The following is a 4,477-nucleotide window of genomic DNA, read 5'->3' as shown; positions in this document are numbered from 1 at the left end:
CGTACGACCTGAAACCGATCCTGAACCTGATCCCGAATCTGAACCTCCTCGGGTAGTCATCACCATCCTCAAGTGAAAATACAACATAAAAAGAAATCGATAAGGAAGTTCGAAGGGATTCCTCCCCACCAGACTCCTTAGAGTTTCCAGGTCTATCCTTGTTTTGGGTACATGCCTTGTGCTTTCATTAGTACGGGCCCAATACTACCTTCCACACCTACCTGTACCTTCCCCCAAGGCCATACCTGATACCTTTAATTCACCCAACCATAGAGAAAACATGACCCACAAAACACAACACATACACACATCCTAGACTATTCTAGGATTTCTCAATCCCCACGGAACCTGAAACCTAAATCAACACTGCAGGTTTCCTTATACATGCAAGTTATACATAAATAGAATCACATAGACTGTCAAATAAAGTTTCTACCCTAAAACCACAACCAAACAAGGAACATGAAATAAGGCAGAATCCATCATTCTAGGGCTATGCAATCCTAGGCATATACAACTTTGAAAGCATACACTTAGCTAATAACAGAGTCAACATCGATTCCAAGAAATGTATATTAATAACATGGTTGAATTTTGGGAAATACTTAGTTGGGCTCGACCGATTTCGCACATTGCACTCTCTCTTTTTACTTAAAAAAACCGTTTTCAGAAAAACTTGACTTTTGTTTCTTTTGAAAAGGTCTACCATTTCCTCAGTTTGAGTTCTGACACACTCGAGAGTGTGCCCGAATCCCTCAAACCAAGGCTCTGATACCAACTTCTAACAGCCCAAAAACCAGATAAAATTTTTCATTTTTGAAAATAGACATACAATCATAATTTGTTCCCAAAATCCATTACATCATATTGTATCAAACATAAGAGTAACAAAATAGATAAATGTGGAAAGTGCTGGAGAGTGAATGCTGCGCCATAAAGCTGGGCCCTTCCCCTTAGTATTGTAAGTACCTGAAAACACCAATTAAACTGTAAGCAAGAGCTTAGTGAGTTCCCAAAATACCACATACCATATAGCCCCAGATTACCATTTAAAATACATAAAGTTTCCATGGGCTACCCCCATGGTCTTTACCTGAAATGCCATGGGCTACCCCCATGGTCTTTACCTGAAATGTCATGGGCTACCCCCATGGTCTAACATCCAAGTGTCATAGGCTAACCCTATGGTCTTCACATAAGTGCAACGGGCTACCCCCGGGGTCTTCATACAGTCAATGCATAACAATTAACAATCCACAAATCAGATAATGGGCCGACATTGGTGCCTTCGACCTATTGACATAATGAGAAGACTCACCTCGGTTTGCTGAAAACAATAGTTGCTCGGCTACCAATCCAAAAATCTCACACTGTATAAATATAAAAATTACCCTAATTAGGATTATGACACAACCCAGCCAAGGGCCTAAAATCCTAAGTCCAAATTCCTCCAATATGACCCAAAAGCCTTTCTTCCTAAATGGGCCTAACATCCAAGGTCCAAAACAGTAATGGGCCACAAGGCCCAATAGGCCCAACCATGCAACCTATGGTCCAAAACAAGTGCAAAGGCCCAATAACTCTTAATGGGTCCAAGCCCAAGACTGATGTAACATTCCAAAATTGAAGACCAAAAATTTCATTTTTATTAAGTTATTATAAAACCAACACTATAAGAAAACATCCATAATAACATCTCATGTCAAAACCAAAGTGTCAGTAATCAAAACATGTTATCATAAAATAATATCAGAGTGTAATCCCAAAGATCTCATGTGCGGAAAGCATAGTGTGATGCGCTGCGATCGAGCCGGCTCATTTCCTTTAAAAATGAAGTACCTGAAACCAAAACTAAAAACCGTAAGCACGAAGCTTAGTGAGTTCTCCCATCATACCACATACCATACAATACACATACTGCCTAGCATATCTGGGTGTTGGCCTCCCCTTTGGTCTCTTTCAACTGGATAACTGCCTAGCATATCTGGGTGCTGGCCTCCCCTTCGGTCTGTTTCAACCGGATAACTGCCTAGCATATCTGGGTGTTGGCCTCCCATTCGGTCTGTTTCAACCGGATAACTACCTAGCATATCTGGGTGTTGGCCTCCCCTTCGGCTTGTTTCAACCGGATAACGGAGACTATTTAACCCCTACCAATACCACATAATAACATTGTATAAAATACATGAATATACTGTCAGGCATATCTGGGTGCCCGAACTACCCCTTCGGTATCTTTCAACCGGTAACTGGGGACTGTTTCACCACCTACCACTACCACATATAACATAGCATACTAGCACATAAAAGATACAGATAATGGCATATCAGATAATTATGACAAAGACAATCATCTAACAAACAATTCCTACTAGTGGGCCGGCATAGTGGCCTTAGACCCACTTCTATTGGAAGGTAACTCACTTTGGGAGAATAGGTAGCATCAAATCTCAATCCACTTTCCATGCTATTCGACATTGCATCACACCTATTTCATTCCAGTAATTACATTTATTATTAATATAATGTTCTATAATCATTTCATATCGTTTACTAGGTATTTCATTACCTAAGAATCCATTTCATAACCCATCTACGTCGTATTTCTCACAATTAGCAACTTAATTTATTTTTGCAAACTTACTTTAAATTACCGTTTGCTTCAAAACTCATAGTTAATCAATGATCATATTAATCTAGTCATTCTAATATTAATCCAAATCCATTTCAGTAGTTAACATGCTTTATAACAGCATAGTAATCATTTTTGACATTTTTACCCTTTTGTCCCACTTTTGATGATTTACTCAAATTTTATTTATCCATTTGTTTAACACAATGTCATATAGCTAAATAATATGCCAAGAGTGTTCAAAACATGCATAAAGCTTCATGGGGCATTTTTAGCCATTTTCCACTTCGACCCCGTTTTGACATTTTTCTCATTTAGGCATCCTACTTGCCTAACTGTGTTTTATTTAGGTTCTAGGATGAAATTTCATGAATATTTCATGCCAAACCTGTTTTGATAATAAACAGATACCTAGGTTGTCAAATCTCTTTGAAATCATTCACTTTATACTCATTTTAACAATCTATTATTAACAAAGCCTTTAAAAATGACAAGTTGTCAAGTTCATGAAGTTCATAACAACATATTTGTGTTTTTGCTTCAATTTCAAACTTCTAATCATGCTCACAATTTTCATTAGTTGCTATTTTACTCAAAGTCAAGGTTTGACCAAAACAGAAAAAGTCAACTGTCACTATTCATCATCTTCAACCTCAAGAAAATGGAATTGATTCATGCATTTATGTTCTTGAACTCAAACTATAATGCATTTCTATAATCTGTCATAAATTTCAACATGTATGGAATTATTTCAAATACTATCCCAAGAAAATACTTAGGGTTCCATGGATTATACCTTAGTATGAAAAAGTTGCTGAAATGGAAATCATTAGGGTTGTTTTATGCTTAATCGACCATTGTAGCCCCATCACCCACCTCCATTGCTTCGGTCGGCCACTGGTCTTGTAGCCATGGTCACCATATTCAATGTTCCATTCGAAAAGAATAGAAGCAGCACACCAGCGCCTCCTTTCCCTTTCTTCCAATTGTTTGCCTTTCTCGTTTTGTTTCTCTGAATCGATTCATGTAGAAGCACACACACAATCGATGTGTGTGCATGCGTCTTGTTTTTGGGTTGAGCGCACAAAGAGAATGCAAACCCGATTCTTCTATTTCTTGCATCAGAATGCGTCCCCAGCAGAACTTATCAAACCTGGGTAGTGTGCAAAAGACCATATTACCCTTACTTCCTTGACTTGGATAATTTATCAGCAAAATTTATGATTTTTTTCCTATCTTTACATCCTCGTAACTCGGCCATACTAACTCCAATTTAGATAAACTTTATATCATTGGAAAGCTTGTTAGGAGTACTAAAAGTTCCATGTTATTTGTTTCATCCGAATCTGTCCAGATCTGAAGTTATTCAACCGTGAACATGGTGGTCTCCGAACGTTTCAGCATTTCATGTGTTTGAACAGCCAACTTCAAGCGACCATATCTCATTCATTACATACCCATTTTGTCCGATTCTTTTTCCTGTGTATTCTTTATGTTACATACTACAACTTTCTAGAACAATGTTATTTCTAAATAGCTATAGATATCGACTTATTAAGCTCCAAAGTTAGCAGCTTACAACTGTCAAATTTCCAAAACAGCTTTTCATTAACTTTTTGTACAACTTTGCAACCTTGTAGATTCTTCGTATGAACTTATTTTAAGCTTATTGATTTTGCTATTTCTTCATTTTCAATTCTACTACAAGTCACCTTTATACCATTTTTCCTTACCGTTCCTCTAAGGTTAGCTTTTATGGTCTCAAAGTTGGCATTTTATCACTTTTATATGGAATTACAATTTCATAGTCTTCCACTTTTGCCCTTGAACCTAACTCCCTACACA

General features: G+C 37.6%; 1 long non-coding RNA gene across 1 annotated transcript; it reads right to left on the bottom strand.

Annotated features, from left to right (window-relative positions):
• Positions 1 to 751: 751 nt before the first annotated feature.
• Positions 752 to 3,736, bottom strand: LOC145161102 (uncharacterized). The gene is made up of 3 exons (XR_013738354.1): positions 3,429 to 3,736; positions 1,319 to 2,488; positions 752 to 969 (listed from the first exon to the last, which is right to left on the bottom strand). It is a non-coding gene; the product is annotated as an uncharacterized LOC145161102 (long non-coding RNA).
• Between the last annotated feature and the right edge of the window lie 741 nt (positions 3,737 to 4,477).

Source organism: Lactuca virosa, chromosome 2, assembly GCF_052849685.1.
Source record: "Lactuca virosa cultivar CGN04683 chromosome 2, Lactuca_virosa_CGN04683_v6, whole genome shotgun sequence".
Taxonomy (NCBI): Eukaryota; Viridiplantae; Streptophyta; class Magnoliopsida; order Asterales; family Asteraceae; genus Lactuca; species Lactuca virosa.
The sequence above is the reverse complement of the archived record's forward strand: the minus strand, read 5'-3'. Positions and strand labels throughout refer to the sequence as shown.